This window comes from Brienomyrus brachyistius, unplaced genomic scaffold (assembly GCF_023856365.1).
Source record: "Brienomyrus brachyistius isolate T26 unplaced genomic scaffold, BBRACH_0.4 scaffold48, whole genome shotgun sequence".
NCBI lineage: Eukaryota > Metazoa > Chordata > Actinopteri > Osteoglossiformes > Mormyridae > Brienomyrus > Brienomyrus brachyistius.
In genome coordinates, this window is record NW_026042323.1 from 1,067,659 (window position 1) to 1,085,372 (window position 17,714).

General features: G+C 45.2%; 2 protein-coding genes and 1 pseudogene across 4 annotated transcripts in view; 2 read left to right on the plus strand and 1 right to left on the minus strand.

The window, feature by feature from the left end:
• Positions 1-17,714, plus strand: part of LOC125723416 (uncharacterized) — a 252,110-nt gene that overhangs the window by 81,339 nt on the left and 153,057 nt on the right. The window lies entirely within an intron of this gene.
• Positions 1-17,714, plus strand: part of LOC125723418 (uncharacterized) — a 252,042-nt gene that overhangs the window by 81,317 nt on the left and 153,011 nt on the right. The gene's annotated exons all lie outside the window — the stretch shown is intronic.
• The window catches only part of LOC125723396 (cytohesin-2-like), a 32,401-nt pseudogene that overhangs the window by 5,960 nt on the left and 8,727 nt on the right, over positions 1-17,714 (minus strand).

Below are 17,714 nucleotides of genomic sequence, written 5' to 3' on the forward strand. Positions count from 1 at the left end.
AGGATGGAGAACTATAACGGGGATACAGGAGAATTAGGAGGGTTACAAAGGGCCAGCAGCGACCTCTGCTGGCATGAGTAGGATGAGACATGAAAAAATAAGAGATTACAGATCATGACAGGAGCACCAAGCACAGCAACAGTGGGGTCATGCTCAATTATCACACCACATATATGAGAAAACATTATGAAAATATGTTCCTAAAAATTGTTCAAACATCAGCATGACCGAAACATACGACTGGTTGTACCTAGGCTACACTGGCACTGACAGCAGAGTGTAACAAATTACCAGCTACGACATATATCTGATGATTCAGAAGATAGACAAGTTGAAGAAACAAAGTGGTTAATTGACTATTAGAGAGAGATGCAATACCGCTTTTGTCAAAATGACAGGTCGGGTCAAAGGTCACGTTCAAAAGTTCAGTGGGCGGAGCTTATGTTGTAGTGGGTTGAGCTTGGTTGTGTAACTGACGCAATAGCATGTGGATTTAATTATTTATTTAAATATTTTTTTTTGTCTTCTTCCCCGGGGGTTGGTTGTGTAACTGCTGCAATGGTATTTGTATTTAATTATTTATTTATTATTTTAAATGATTGTGGCTTAGGGGGCATGGGTTGGTTGTGTTAGTGATGCAATGGTATTTGGATTTAATTATTTATTATTTTAAATGCTTATTTTAAATGTTTATTATTTTAAAATGATATTGAGGAGAGTGCTTATGAGTGTGTATTATTTTAAAAATGATATTGATGAGAGTGCTTATGAGCGTGTGTTATTTGAATAAGTTATTATTATTATTATTTTGTGGGGCGCGGGCGGGAGTGAGCGTGGCTGGGTTACCTGATGGAGCGCGAGCGTACGGTGTGCGGTAGCGTGGTAAGGTCCCCGGGCTTCGGAGAATCAGCAAAGGACTTGTTCACATACTGGTGCGGTAGCGCGGAAAGGTCCGCACGGCTTTGGATAATCCTCGGAGAGAGCGATGCGGGAGAGCTGAGAGGCGTGCTGCTGCGCGAGTCTGAGAGAAACTGTGAGAGACTGTGGGATAAAATGGTAAAGTTGGAGCAAAGAATGAGAGGAGGAGGTGCAGGGTCTATCGTCCAATAAAAACGCTCGGCGCTAGTTTTGACCGTGTGTTTTTTCCTCACGCAAGCGTTTGTATCACATCGGCGTATGGCGCCAATTTGTAAAGGTCATAAGTCGAGACATACATCGAGTCTGTCAATTTGTCCGCCAGTAAATTCTGCAGGGCCGTGCCACCTGGCCATCGAGGCGCCCCCCCTACCCGGCCACGCGGGCCATACATCGAGTCTGACACTTTGTCCTCCAGTAAATTCTGTTTAAAGTTTTGTTTTCACATACGTCCCAAATTACAGATAATTTTCTTACACAGGCACGAGTAGCATCATCAAGGCCGTACCACCTGGTCATACATCAAGTCTGACAATTTGCCCGCCAGTAAATTCTGTTTATAGTTTTGTTTGTCATACATGACCGTGCAGATATGGGGTGACAGAGACAATTAAATTGTATTACGTCGAGCGGGGGGCCTTTTCCTCCTCCTAGAGGCACAACGCCTTACCAAAGTTTGTACCAGCCAAAGAACCACAAGTTTCATCGAGACCTTACCCGGTAAGTATATTATTTCTTTTATTCCTGTTATAAAAATGCTATTCAATTAAAAAATAACATTCTAATAATAGGTATTCTCTTTTTTTTTTTTTTTTTTTCTATGTACGAGAGAGAGAGAGACTACGCCGACCGGTCAAGAGAAAATCTGCGAGAGAATCAACAGGTATGGACGGAGCAACACCCCCAGCGGCTATACCCGAAGCCTTATTAAATGAAATAGCCATTATCAACAATGCTAATAATGAAAATGATGCGGATTACTCTGCTCAACACGACTCGCCACCAGCGGCGTCTGCTGAAACACTGGCCCAGGACCCCTGTTTTCTCCCATCCTTAGAGACATTAACAAGCATGTTAAATGAAAGGGGTTCTGAAGCAGAAGCGGGGCTACCCCCCACCGACGAGGTCGCATGGTCCCCCGCGGATTCTGAATTGTGGGAGGCCTTGTCAGACGTGGAATTTCTTCTCGATGCTGAGGAGATTGAAAATGAATTTGGGCTGGGACAATTTGAAAATGTTCAACAGGAAGGTGGCGGTGCCGTCGGTGACGTGGATCCCCAGCCTGACGGGGTCCTTCATCGCCGCAGATTCAATAACGTACAGATTAGGCGGATTCTAAATATCCCGCGACCTAGAAACGAAGGCAATTTCCGCGAGTACTATGAAAATGTAATCGAGGGGTTTCAAAATATTGTGAATGAGGCGATTCCTTACGCCGTATGGGGAGCCTATATACAGGTCACCCTGCGCGCTGACTTTTTAAACGACGAGCTGTCGCAAATTGTACGGTATGGGGTGGGGGAGCTGACAGACTTGCAGCAGCTGCTGGATCGCCTGGTACAGTCTAATCAAGAGATTTTAAACGATTCCAACCTAGAAGTAATCGTAGACGTAATAAATATCCCACGCGGCGGTGCGAACAAACGTAAACTACAGACCATGTTAGCTTCAGAAATAATTTCTAAAAAAGCCAGACACATGTTTATCATTAATAACAACACCAACGCGTGTTTCGCCATAAACTTGGCGCACCTGCTGGACGAAAACTTTACTGTTGCCGAGGCTGAAAAGCTCGGCCTGGAGTTACAGGAGAAAGCGGGATTCACCCCCGATCACGCAGTCGCTTTGAATGACATTATCAATTTCGAGAAAATCATTGATTGCAAAGCAGTGGTGTATTATCAACAACCTTATTCAAACAATCTCCAAATTTACCAGACACCCACGCCTAGCGACGGTAGACGGGCGGTGTATTTCTTTTTACACAATCAGCATTTTTACGGCATTAAAAGCGTAAAGGGCTTCTTAGGCGTGGGGTACGTTTGCCCGAGCTGTTTCAAAGGGTACGATTCGCCTCACTCTCATCAATGCGAAAAATTTTGTAGCGTCTGTCAGACTAATTGCAGAGAAGGTGAAAGCACACCGGCGATACTATGTGAGCGTTGTAATTTCAGATGTTTAAATGACACCTGCTTTGAGCGCCACCGTACGCCTAGGGTCTGCCCAGTTAGGGGGGAGCTCGCTACCCCCTGTGACAAGTTCAGAAAATGCAAAGCCTGCGGGCTCAGATACTACCTCACTCCCGAGAACCCAAAACCGCACTCGTGTAAAGCGGAAAAATGTAATATCTGCGACGCTAAACTCCACACGGCCGTGTCAGACATATCCACCCCACATCTCTGCTATCTAAATCCACCCGAGAAGCCTAACATAGGGGAACGGGCCGAAAGGGGTGAGGGGCGTAAAAAGGCCACCGAATATGTGTTTTTTGACTTTGAAACATCTCAGAGGTCGGGTACCCATATCCCGGTGTACGTCTGCGCCATCTCCGATCAGAACGAGACAATGACCGCCGAGGGGCCCAACTGCGCGCTACAGTTTCTCAGACATTTCAGGGCGCCCTGTTATAGAGGCGTCTGTTTCATTAGTCACTACGGTAAGGCATTCGATAATTACATCATACTGAACGCGATGGTGAAGGAAGGCGTGGAACCGCGTGTGGTATCGCAGGGGAATAAAATCATTCTCATCCTGGACAGCCTGTTTGAGCAGAGGTACATCGACAGTCACTCCTTTCTAAGCATGCCGTTGAGAAAAATCCCCGATGCGATGGGATGCTCGACTCAGATGCGAAAAGGCTATTTTCCGCATCATTTCACAGACGTGGAAAACTTTAGTTACGTGGGACCCTACCCCCCTCCCGATCAATTTGGGCCCGATCAAATGTCCACCAAAGAACGCGACAAGTTTTATCAATGGTACGACGCTGTAAAGCACCAGACCTTTAATTTTCACAAAGAGATGATCGCTTACTGTAAGAACGATGTGGAGATTCTGAGAGAGGGCTGCTTGCGCTTCCTGTGGGAGTTTAAAACGCTCACGGGTTGCGATCCCTTCTCCGCGGCCACCATCACTTCGGCTGCGTTGCTAGTTTACAGGACAAATTTCCTGCCCAGAGATACGATCGCGATCCCGGATGTATGGGATTACAGGAGGCAATACAAAAGTTATTCGAGCGTGTCCATCCAGTGGCTGGAATTCATCGGGCGCGCGCGCGGCATCGAAATTCGACACGCGCTGCGCGGGGGTGAAGTGAGTGTGGGGCGCTTTCACTTAGACGGATACGCCGAGATTGAGGGGGAGAAATGGGCTTTCGAGTTTCTAGGCTGTCAGTTTCACGGCTGTCCTACCTGCAACAACGAACACGATATCTGCCCCCTGACCCGCGAGAGCTTCGGTGCCCTGTACGTTAAAACAAGGGAAAAACTCGAGGCGTTGCGCCAAGAGTTTAATATGAACGTGGAATCCATCTGGGAACACGAATGGGCTCACGCTAAAACTCACGACCCACAGGTACAGCGTTTCCTGTCAGACTTTGAGCCCCCTGAGCCCCTAAGGCCGCGAGAAGCGCTGTTTGGGGGTCGGACGTCGGCCATTCGCCTGCGTTACGACGTCACGGGGCAAGAGCGCGTCCGCTACGTGGATTTCACGTCGCTGTACCCGTACACTCTGGCTAAATGTGAATTCCCCGTGGGGCACCCAGAAATCATTCATTCGAATTTTAAGCCTCTGAATGAATACTTTGGCCTGATCAAAGCCACGGTCAACACCCCGCGCGAGCTGTTTTTCCCCGTCCTACCCAGCAGACTGCCAAATGGGAAACTGGTGTTTACACTGTGCAGGACGTGCGCGATCGAGAACAGACAGGAGGGGGCGTGCGGGCATTCCGACGCAGAGCGGGCATTGACAGGCGTGTGGGTATCTGCGGAGCTCAATCTGGCTTTAGACAGGGGGTACTCGCTCGTTAAAATTCACGAAGTGTGGCATTTTCCCCAGACCAGCGGCGACCTGTTTAGAGATTACATTAAAACCTTTCTCAAAGTGAAGCAGCAGGCTTCGGGCTACCCCGGCGACGCGACCGATGACGTGGGTCGCAGGGAGTACATAAAAAACTATCTCGAGCGTGAGGGGATCGAATTGGAGCCCGATCAGATAGTGTCTAATGAATGGAAGCGGCAAGTGTCCAAACTTCTGCTTAACTCTCTGTGGGGTAAACTGGCGCAGAGGAGCAACATGCTCCAGACATGTATAGTGTCTGACCCGGGGGAATTTTTTAATTTTTTCTGCTCGGACCTGTACGAGATTTCCAGCTTCGCGTTTGTCAACGACGAGGTCACCCTCATCCGCTGGCGTTTCAAGTCTTCCTACAAAGTGCCGCCGGGAAAGACTAACATATTCATAGCGTGTCAAACTACCGCGTGGGGTCGGTTGACGCTTTACAAAGAACTGGAAAGATTGGGGCGGAGGGTGCTGTATCACGACACCGACAGCATCGTGTACATAAGCAGGCCTGGTGAATATGACCCGACCTTAGGCAATTACCTGGGCGAGCTGACGTCCGAATTAGCCCCCGACGAATACATTGCTTCGTGGGGTGCGCTGGGACCAAAAAGTTACTGTTACCGACTCAACAACGGGAAAACACAAATGAAATGTAAGGGTATAACTCTAAATTACGAAACCTGTCAAAAGGTAAACTTTGACAGTATGATCGGATTGATTGAAAACTACATCGGAGGTTGTAGGAATAACCCCGCTATAATGACGCAGTACAACAAAATCGAACGCGACATGAAAAGCTTTCGCCTGTTTAATAGGCCTCTAGATAAAAAGGTCAGGGTCGTCTACGACAAACGCAGATTGCTGGCTAGCGGGGAAACTCTGCCTTTTGGTTACTGAAATGTAAAACTAGCAGCATCGCAAAAGGGCTTTTAAAGTTTTTTCTAAAAATCAAAGATGTTCATTTGTTTTAAAATGAAAAGTTTTTTTCAAAGATGTTTTTTAAAATCAAAGTAAGATGTACAAATGTTTTAAACTGAGAAATGTTCCTAGTAAGATGTTTTTAAAAATGAAAAGTTTTTTACAAAGATGTTTTCTAAAAATCAAAGATGTTTTTAAAATGATCATAGTATGATGTTTTTAAAATGTTCATAGTAAGATGTTTTTAAAAATGAAAAGTTTTTTCCAAAGATGTTTTTTAAAATCAAAGATGTTTTAAGATGTTTTTAAAATGTTCCTAGTAAGATGTTTTTTATTTTCAAACTTGTGTACTGAAATGTTTTTGTATTTATGATTTGTACATTTATCACAAGAGTTTTTATTAAAAACTTACCCATGCACTCTGTGTCTGTGAAAGCTGACACCCCTCCAGCAGTGGTTTGCACGTGTGTGTGTGTGTGTGTGTGTGTGTGTGTGTGTGTGTGTGTGTGTGTCCTCGGAAAGATTTAAAAGATTAGGGCAGTATTTACCGTTTCGTCAGTGTGTTTTTTTTTTTTTTTGCAAAATGATGGGTAGCGGCGTGAGAGAGGTCGACTTTGATCACCGTTTAGAACTCCCGTTTACGGCTATAATCGCAGGGGCAAGTTCTTCGGGGAAAACCTATTTCACTAAAGAAATGCTTTTAAATCAGAGTCACTGTTTCATAGGGGGCCCCGTTAAAAAAATTGTGTGGTGTTTCGCTTCCCATCAGCCGCTTTATGATGAACTACGCGATCGGATCAGCGAAATTGAATTTATACAAGGGCTTCCCAAAAGCTGGGAGGATGAGGAGCGCTTCCCCTCAGGCTCCTTGATAATCATCGATGATTTGATGGACAGCGCGTCCGAAAACAAACTCGTGGCAGAAGCTTTCACGAGGTTCAGACATCACCGTCAAATCTCGGTCATCTACCTGGTGCAGAACGTATTTCACCAGGGCAAGTACAGCAGGACTATAGCCCTAAATACGACTTATTATTGTCTGTTTAAGAATGTGCGAGACAGAATGCAAATCAAAGTTTTAGCTCAGCAAATGTTTCCTTGGCAGAAAAAGTTTTTTCTAGATGCCTACCATGAGGCCACAGGGCCCGCGCACGGCTATTTATTGGTCGATTTGAGAGCCACGTGCCCAGAAGAGTTCCGACTCAGGACCGGATTATTACCGGGGTCGTTACCCATCGTCTTTCTACCGGCGAGCCATTGATTTATCACTACTAAGCTATGTCCGAACATCTCAGGAAACACCTGCCGACCCTTAAAGTTTTACAGAGGACGAGGGGGGTGAAACGTAAAAAGATTCTTACGGCTGACCCATCTAACGACATAATTTTGGCTCTCTCCGAAATCTGTCTCAATCTCATAAGAGGTCGCATACCTTTAACCGTAGCTCAATTTACCAAACTCAAGAAACAGAAAAGATTGATTAAACTTTTCGCATGTAAGAAAAACAGCGTCGCTAGGAAACGCGTGGCAATTCTTCAAAAAGGAGGATTCTTATTACCGCTCTTATCAGTGGCTCTGCCATTCGTTACAAGCCTGTTTGCCGGTAAGACGGCTAACTAGCCTTTTCCAGCAACATGAGCCAAGTCAAGAAAATGTTTATGCTCAGCCCCCAGCAACTGCGTACGCTGACCCAGAGGGCGACCCCGCATACCATCGGGGAATCGGCCCTGGGTGAACTCGAACACCAGATGCAGGGTTTAATAAATCAGCCGGCTATGCATCTGGATGAAAAAGTGAAGAGATACAACCAATTGCTACAGAGGTATCTGAATCTAGCCCGAAAAGAGGAAAATCAGGGGCGAGAAATTGTCCTTACAGAGCGGAAAGAAAAAACGGACGAGGAGGAGGAGGGGAGACAGCCTGACGGCGGCGGCGCGACTGGGGACAAATCTGTACAGGAAGTTATCCAGCAAGTGGCGCCTAGGGCTAGAAAGAACGTGGGGTACATCTTGCATAAACTGCTCGATTCCGACGGGGCGGTACGTTGGACCCAGTCGGGTGAACTCATCATCAGAGATAGACCCATTAAAGGTTCCCATATTTTAGATTTGATGAAAACTTTATCGCAGCCTAAATCCCACGCCGGCGGATATCCTAAAGGCTGGGAACCCTTTTTAAACGTGATATCAGAATTAAACATCCCCCTCACGAGCGTGGGTAACATCCAAGCCAGGAAAGCCCTAAGTCATCTTAAAGATTACGGCGGAAGGGATCCCCCGCCTCCCTCCTCCCCTCCTGTGAAACAGAACCTCGGGAGACGTAGAAAACGTATTGTTGACGACTCACCACCACCGCTTGAGGGAACCCCTCACACACCGCGCGATTCCTCCCCAGAATATCGTTTATGGCCTTTAAAGGGTACTCCTTATGCTCCGTGGATAGATTACAACGATTAAGTGTTTTATATACGTGTGTGAAAAAGAATTAAAACGCCTGTAACGCGTCGGTTAATAAAATGTAACATTTATTGAATAAAGGGTGTCACGTTTTTATTTTTTCCCCAACATGAATCTAACAAGCATAACAATCTTTAAATAGTTTTAACGAACATACATTTTGCGGCTTTGAAAGTTTATCGGCATTAACACGGCTAATACACTTGTGATATTTCTTGATAAACTCGGATACTAGAGCGTCGTTTTTCCTCAAGTCGTCAGAGTACAACATCATAGTCTCTTGAAATGAAAGTCCCTTGAAGCGCCGGTAGAGGAAAAAGGCGACGTGGGCCCCGCACGTGGAAGAAAAGTCATGTTGAACTTGACGCGTATTATACCTTATTTCGGTAGCGTGCCTCCCCAAGAAGCTCATAAAACTCTTTGGGTAGTAAGGGGAATCGGGGGGATAACCGTAAGAATCAAAGAAGGAGGCTTTACCCTCTTGGGGCTCCAAAATTATCCCGATCCAGTGTTCACCCTCTCTATTCTGGTCATGCGTGTTTGCGACCAGAAAAGCGGGCCTGGTCTCTATGCGGGTGGGTAATAAATCGCTAGGCCACACGCCTCCAAAAGCATCCCCCAGCAGGGGCCGTAAAACGCATTCCAGCTGGTGAGTGTTCATGATGATGATGATTAAAAGTCCACCAGAACCTGTCTCTTGGCGTTTATTTCAATCACGCTGTCGAAGCAGGCGTAGACGATGAGACTCATGGTTCGAGGTAGTGGGGCTCTGAACCTTAAATCCAGACGGCACGTGCCGCTGATGGCGGGTGACAGGGCACCGCCGTCCAGCTCGTCGTCTCGGGAGAGATTGAGAGCAAATAGCGAGTATCCGTTTTCAAAATCCTCGCGGTTGATGCATAAGGGCGAATCCTTTAAATGCCTGTTTGTAGCCAGGAAAAGGTTGTAAAACTCTCTGACCGACTGCCTCGCTCTAAAATCGGGCTGGAACGGTTTGCTGGGTATGTGTCGCCCGTTGACTGAGAGGCTCAGAAATTCCAGGTCACAATGCTGAAACCTGAACGGGTTTCTGTTTCGCGTGCCCACGAACGCGGCGTGGTCCACGATCCCCAAAACGATGTAGCGCAGTAAGTTGCCCAGGAAGAGGTTGTCCTGCGGGCAAACCCGCGATTGTGCGGGCAGCATATAATTTTTAACAACTACCCTGCTTATAGGGTACAGGGCGTTTGCTTTCATGAGAGCGGCCGAGTGACCCAGTGACACCGCCGGGGAGACCTCCACTTTTTTCACAAACAGGCTGGCCCTCAGTATTTTCAGCTCGTAATCGGTGTCATTTCTACACATGAGACTAAAGTCGCTTTTAGCCTTTACAAACTTTAAGCGTATATCCACGTTGTTTAACAGCATTCGTTCGCTGAAAAAAATATCGGCGTGTATAGGACCCATCAGAGAAAACTCCTGAGAGTTTCTACAGAAGGCGGCTCGCTTCTGTAACCCCACGTTGGGGCCCTGCGCTGAGACGTCCACGCTATCCAAGTCGCCCCCGACGTCTTTGTACCAGAGCCCTGCCGAAAACTGACTCTCTAGCGTATCCGTAGAAAAATTGAGCAGGGTCTCTATGACTGACCTATAGGGGTGCGTGGCCGACGAAGAACTGATCAGGACGTCGTTCAGACTCACATCCAGCTGGGAGAATATGCCGTTTAGCGGGTACTGTATAATACCGCAGGGGTCGGCGTCAACCAGGGGGGCTCCATCGGCCCTAACGATCTTGAGCCTTAGATATAGCAGTGTAGAGTTGAGGTCCACATAGAAATTGCCCGACCCCGGTATTAGGAAATCCAAAACATCCTGATCGGTAATGGAATTTAATGGGTTGATTTCTACATAATTGGTCTGATCTATGGATAATTGCGTCATAGGGGCCGCAAACAGGTCCAATTCAGATTTGGTACATTCAGCCGAGAGCCGGTGAGCTAGAGCCATTCTTGTTTACGCTGTGTTTTCTCTCTCTTAAAATATGTCCCCGGGGGGTTTCCTGTTTCTCTTGGCGGATGGAGACTTGGGAATCCTGACGCCTCTGCCAGATTTTTTTTTCTTTTTTTTTTTATGACCTTGCAGCAGGGCTAGAGGTGCTTGGGCTCTCTTTCTACTCCCCCTCCGAGAGAGGAACAGCAGACCCGACCCTTCCTGCTTGGGGTCACCTGTGTTTGTAAAACGGCCGCTGACTACAGAGCTGACTAGATCCGATCCTATTCCTTTGACCGCCGATTTCAAATGAGGTTTCGCTATATCGACCCCACGCTTAAGAAAGGGTAAAACGAATCTAAAAGCCCTACTGAGCATGGACCCCAACCCACGCCCGTACATCACGGGGCTCCCCGCAAAACCGGGGAGCCCATGTCCCGCCTGACTGGTGTAATACGTAATAAATCTCTGTGGATTGTGGTACGCCATGCTCCCCCCCCCCCAACACTGTTTACACTGTGCAGGACGTGCGCGATCGAGAACAGACAGGAGGGGGCGTGCGGGCATTCCGACGCAGAGCGGGCATTGATAGGCGTGTGGGTAACTGCGGAGCTAAATCTGGCATTAGTCTGACAGACGCTACAACATTTTTCGCATTGATGAGAGTGAGGGGAATCGTACCCTTTGAAACAGCTCGGGCAAACGTACCCCACGCCTAAGAAGCCCTTTACGCTTTTAATGCCGTAAAAATGCTGATTGTGTAAAAAGAAATACACCGCCCGTCTACCGTCGCTAGGCGTGGGTGTCTGGTAAATTTGGAGATTGTTTGAATAAGGTTGTTGATAATACACCACTGCTTTGCAATCAATGATTTTCTCGAAATTGATAATGTCATTCAAAGCGACTGCGTGATCGGGGGTGAATCCCGCTTTCTCCTGTAACTCCAGGCCGAGCTTTTCAGCCTCGGCGTCAGTGAAGTTTTCGTGCAGCAGATGCGCCAAGTTTATGGCGAAACACGCGTTGGTGTTGTTATTAATGATAAACATGTGTCTGGCTTTTTTAGAAATTATTTCTGAAGCTAACATGGTCTGTAGTTTACGTTTGTTCGCACCGCCGCGTGGGATATTTATTACGTCTACGATTACTTCTAGGTTGGAATCGTTTAAAATCTCTTGATTAGACTGCACCAGGCGATCCAGCAGCTGCTGTAAGTCTGTCAGCTCCCCCACCCCATACCGTACAATTTGCGACAGCTCGTCGTTTAAAAAGTCAGCGCGCAGAGTGACCTGTATATAGGCTCCCCATACGGCGTAAGGAATCGCCTCATTCACAATATTTTGAAACCCCTCGATTACATTTTCATAGTACTCGCGGAAATTGCCTTCGTTTCTAGGTCGCGGGATATTTAGAATCCGCCTAATCTGTACGTTATTGAATCTGCGGCGATGAAGGACCCCGTCAGGCTGGGGATCCACGTCACCGACGGCACCGCCACCTTCCTGTTGAACATTTTCAAATTGTCCCAGCCCAAATTCATTTTCAATCTCCTCAGCATCGAGAAGAAATTCCACGTCTGACAAGGCCTCCCACAATTCAGAATCCGCGGGGGACCATGCGACCTCGTCGGTGGGGGGTAGCCCCGCTTCTGCTTCTGAACCCCTTTCATTTAACATGCTTGTTAATGTCTCTAAGGATGGGAGAAAACAGGGGTCCTGGGCCAGTGTTTCAGCAGACGCCGCTGGTGGCGAGTCGTGTTGAGCAGAGTAATCCGCATCATTTTCATTATTAGCATTGTTGATAATGGCTATTTCATTTAATAAGGCTTCGGGTATAGCCGCTGGGGGTGTTGCTCCGTCCATACCTGTTGATTCTCTCGCAGATTTTCTCTTGACCGGTCGGCGTAGTCTCTCTCTCTCTCGTACATAGAAAAAAAAAAAAAAAAAAAAGAGAATACCTATTATTAGAATGTTATTTTTTAATTGAATAGCATTTTTATAACAGGAATAAAAGAAATAATATACTTACCGGGTAAGGTCTCGATGAAACTTGTGGTTCTTTGGCTGGTACAAACTTTGGTAAGGCGTTGTGCCTCTAGGAGGAGGAAAAGGCCCCCCGCTCGACGTAATACAATTTAATTGTCTCTGTCACCCCATATCTGCACGGTCATGTATGACAAACAAAACTATAAACAGAATTTACTGGCGGGCAAATTGTCAGACTTGATGTATGACCAGGTGGTACGGCCTTGATGATGCTACTCGTGCCTGTGTAAGAAAATTATCTGTAATTTGGGACGTATGTGAAAACAAAACTTTAAACAGAATTTACTGGAGGACAAAGTGTCAGACTCGATGTATGGCCCGCGTGGCCGGGTAGGGGGGGCGCCTCGATGGCCAGGTGGCACGGCCCTGCAGAATTTACTGGCGGACAAATTGACAGACTCGATGTATGTCTCGACTTATGACCTTTACAAATTGGCGCCATACGCCAATGTGATACAAACGCTTGCGTGAGGAAAAAACACACGGTCAAAACTAGCGCCGAGCGTTTTTATTGGACGATAGACCCTGCACCTCCTCCTCTCATTCTTTGCTCCAACTTTACCATTTTATCCCACAGTCTCTCACAGTTTCTCTCAGACTCGCGCAGCAGCACGCCTCTCAGCTCTCCCGCATCGCTCTCTCCAAGGATTATCCAAAGCCGTGCGGACCTTTCCGCGCTACCGCACCAGTATGTGAATAAGTCCTTTGCTGATTCTCCGAAGCCCGGGGACCTTACCACGCTACCACACACCGTACGCTCGCGCTCCATCAGGTAACCCAGCCCCGCTCACTCCCGCCCGCGCCCCACAAAATAATAATAATAATAACTTATTCAAATAACACACGCTCATCAATATCATTTTTAAAATAATACACACTCATAAGCACTCTCCTCAATATCATTTTAAAATAATAAACATTTAAAATAAGCATTTAAAATAATAAATAATTAAATCCAAATACCATTGCATCACTAACACAACCAACCCATGCCCCCTAAGCCACAATCATTTAAAATAATAAATAAATAATTAAATCCAAATACCATTGCAGCAGTTACACAACCAACCCCCGGGGAAGAAGACAAAAAAAAATATTTAAATAAATAATTAAATCCACATGCTATTGCGTCAGTTACACAACCAAGCTCAACCCACTACAACATAAGCTCCGCCCACTGAACTTTTGAACGTGACCTTTGACCCGACCTGTCATTTTGACAAAAGCGGTATTGCATCTCTCTCTAAGCATTGACTGCAAAAAACAAGGAGACCATAACATCTCTAATAGGTGAAAACCCTAAATGTCAAGCGCCCCCTACTGGCTGGCTGCAGTACCATTATTAGCACCACCCATCCCCATGTCTTTCAGTGGTAAGAGGCGATTTTCCACATCACTTTCACTTTGCCCCCCCCCCCCCAAAGGGGGTTCTTTGTTTCTACTGTGCAAAATAAGTAAGTAAGTAATACTTTAAGGTATTTTGTGTCATTAATGTATGATTTAAATGCAGGTAGTTTTATTACAGTCAGCTTTTATTCACAGTGAGTAGCTTGTCATCATGAAGAGGAAATGTGACAATCGTGAGTTTTTGGGCAACCACAGAAAAGCAGGAAAGTAGAGACAGTGAGATAATTAGTGCCAGTCAGATGATAGACGTATACAGTATGTGAGTCAAGGGTTATTCATATATTAATCATTCCCATTCAGATAACAAATCCTGAGAGATCCATTCCTGAGCATCATGCCAAGAAACACCACTTGTTTACTGATAACTGCTTTCATGCAAATTCTGCTGTGCTGAGAGCAAAGATGAAGAGGGAGAGACAGCAAGAGGCTGCTGACGGCAGAAAATGCAGGTGACATGGAGGGGAGTGAGAAAAGGAGCAAATATTGATGGTTAAGAGTGAATAATGACGTCACAGCAGCCTGATCCTGATGTTAGTTTAATATGTTTCTTAGTTTGGCCTGAGGTGTGTATTTCAGATACAGCATTTAAGCAGGGAGACTGAGTGTGAGTCAATGGCAGAGAGAGAGAGAGAGAGAGAGAGAGAGCAGACAGGCAGGTGAAGATGAAGGTGTATTAGGGAGGAGGGGGGAGGAGCTTGGACCTTCACCAAATCAGCCAAATGTAAATGTCACGTCTATCAAACAGGAGACCCTGCTTTCAGGAGAAATGGTTTAAAGATCACACTGGGCTCCCTTACAGCCCCCCCTCATCTTAAGGGGGGTTCTTTGTTTCTACTGTATAATTTGTAACACAAATGTCTAAACTGGCATGAAAGACACATTCAGCTCTTGTGAAGACTGGCATGTGAAACTGGAAAAGGCACTGGGGAAATTCAGTGCACATAAAGACAGGCAGTGCCACAGATTAGCACTGATGACATGGATTCAGAAGATCAATCCTGTTAATATTCAACCTTCAGATGAGCTGGAAAGAGCAGCAGCAAGTGAGGAAAAATCTTCTGAAGTTAAGTACTTGGCACGGCAAGGCCTGGCTTTTCGAGGTGTTGGTAAGGAGAGTGGGAATTTCAAGCAGCTTCTAATGCAAACAGCAGAGGGCGATGCAGAGCTGACCATGTGGCTGAAAGGTCACCAGTGCTGTTTAACTGTAACACCTGTTCCTGGGTTGCCCTCAGTCCTTGTTATTGGTTATGATTCTCACTGTCCTGCATTGTGTCTTGTTAGCTGTGTATTTAAGTGCCTGTTCTGCTTCTGTTGTTTCATGGTTCATTATAGCTGTATGTATGTATATAGTTCTCCAGTTGTGTTTATTCCATCATTTAGTTCATTCCTGGTCATTTGCTGTTTATTTTGGATCCATCCTGATCCTTTTGGTTTTGATGTGTGTGTTGTAATAAACCCTATTTTTCCACCCGTGTCATGTACTGCCGCAACCAGAAGAGGGCAGAAGATATGGCGCAAAAACAAAGGAAGAAGCCTAACTTTAAAAAGAACAAAAAACATCAAGACTCATCCAGCATGGGGTGGTGGGTTAACGAATAACACAAACAATCAAAGAATAAGCAAACAAATGAGAGAAAAGATGCAGAGATGACTGAGAAGCAGGGGATGACTGGAGAAGAGACGACAGGACCAGAAGACAGGAGGGATACAGGGAGAGCGGAGAAGACAGTATAACTGAAGAATGGGAGAAGAGGAGAGACCGCAGAGGAAGGAGAACATAGATGACTGGAGGGGAGGGAATATAGGAGCAACAGAGAGAAGGAGGAAGGGCTGCGGAGGAGAAGACAGGATAAGAGGGGAAAATGTGAGCAGAGAAGGACAAACACCCCCACTGCCCAGCAAAGTGCACTTGTAAGTAAACCACAATTTCAGCCTTGGACTCAATATCTGGACTTGTCTCTGTGTAGCAATGCATAGAATCCCTGACACTGGTTATGACTGTACTGTATTAGTCTTGATATTATCCTTCTTATCAGGAAAAACTACTTCTGCATATAGATATTTCTCAATTTTTAGTCTCATCTAATATAAAAATTGGCAGGTAGTACAAATATAATCTTATAAATGCTGAGATTAGAGTATCTGCGATGCAGGAATGCAGGGGTTTCATTGGGGACCTTTCTATGGCTTAGTACTGTGAAGGAGTACATGGTTAGTGCCAGGCGCAAATGAATATCTTTGATTTTGCATCCATTTGGTAACTTGTTGAAGTTGTCTGATAGTCAGTAATACATGGTTTAATTAATATGATTCTTTATTTACTACTTTATAACATCTGAAAGAAACTGAAATAGGAAAGCTTATTTTAATTTATGGTCCACTGGATAAACACAGACATTGCAGACGGTTTTAGAGTCTAATGCTGAATGTTTTTTGCTATGATTTTTCTGCCTGCATATGCTATGATTGGTGCAGTGAAATTTGAGAATGTGTTTGTAATCAGTATCATAGCCTCAGACAACAAACCAACGCTGTAGCGTGTCACTGTGTTTACATGTGAGAGGGGTTCCAGTTACATAATGGACTCGTTCTAATTGTTTTGACGGAGCTCGACAAACCTAAAAAATAAATGCTGGTTTTATCAAAAACTATGTCATATCGCTATATTCCAGATTTATTACAGCCAAACACATCTCGGAGCTCCGAGGAACCTCCTTCTCCCTACATTTCCCTCCTTCACACTCTTCCCTCAAATACTGTTACATTTGTCTTTTTTCCACACTCACACCCTGTCTTGATCATACTCTGACTGCATGGCATCCATATGCAGGACAAACTATTTTACAGTCTTATCTAGTATAATAGGACATAAACATTGAATTTGATAGTTATCTTTTATTTACACATTAGAACACAACACATGAACATGAAGGGATCTTTTGCATTTGCAACCAACACCTCCGCAAACCCCCCTGCGGAATACTGGCCGCGGACAGGGGTGGGAATCCCCAAGCTGGAAGACTGTACTGCATCATGTTAACATTAGCTAGCTAGTTAGCATGGATACAGAGTGCACCGGACTACAACTATAAAGGACGTAAGGTGTGTGATATAGTAAAACACTTACTAACAGGTAATGCACGTTAGCATTACGTTAAATGACAACTTTACCTGTTACCAGAATAGCCTCCTACACGTTCGCCGAATGACAGCAGGCAGAAGGCGGTGCGTTTTTCAGAAACACACCGGAGTTAAACTTACGCCGCGTTATTTACCAGCACTTGTAACACCAACATTTGCAGCCATTAACTCATATGTGGTAGTAACACTGAAATTACTTTCTCTGCGTCAAAATAAGGTAGCACTGTGATTTTGATACTTTATCATTTATACTTAACCGTACCTTCCTCCCATTCCTCCGTCTCTGCTTATTGACATTTAGGAGAGTCTCAGATATAAATTAACGATTCAAAATTATCAAACAAAGACAGACACAACACTGAAAAGATGACAAAGACACAGTTTCAAAAGTAAATATGTTTTATTGCAAATCTCTTATCTTAACATAGCCTACCTTATCATATGTTAACTTAGCCTATCATATTTTATCTTAACCTATCTTGTCATATCTTAACTTAACCTATCTTATTATATTTTAACTTAGCCTATCTTATCATATAACTTAACCTATCTTATCTTATTATATTTCAACTTAGCTTATATTAATATATTTCGTCTTAGCCTATCTTATATTTTAACTCAGCATATCTTATCCTATCGTATCTTATAGCTACATTAACACTTAAACAGTATCACTTTCCGTTGGGTCCCGCGGGATCCCAGTCCCAATGCAGGGTTCTAACACGGGTATTCTAAGAAAAAGAAAATAAACACTTTACTTAACTTTACTTAAAGCAGTCATATAACTAATAAATAAATAAATACC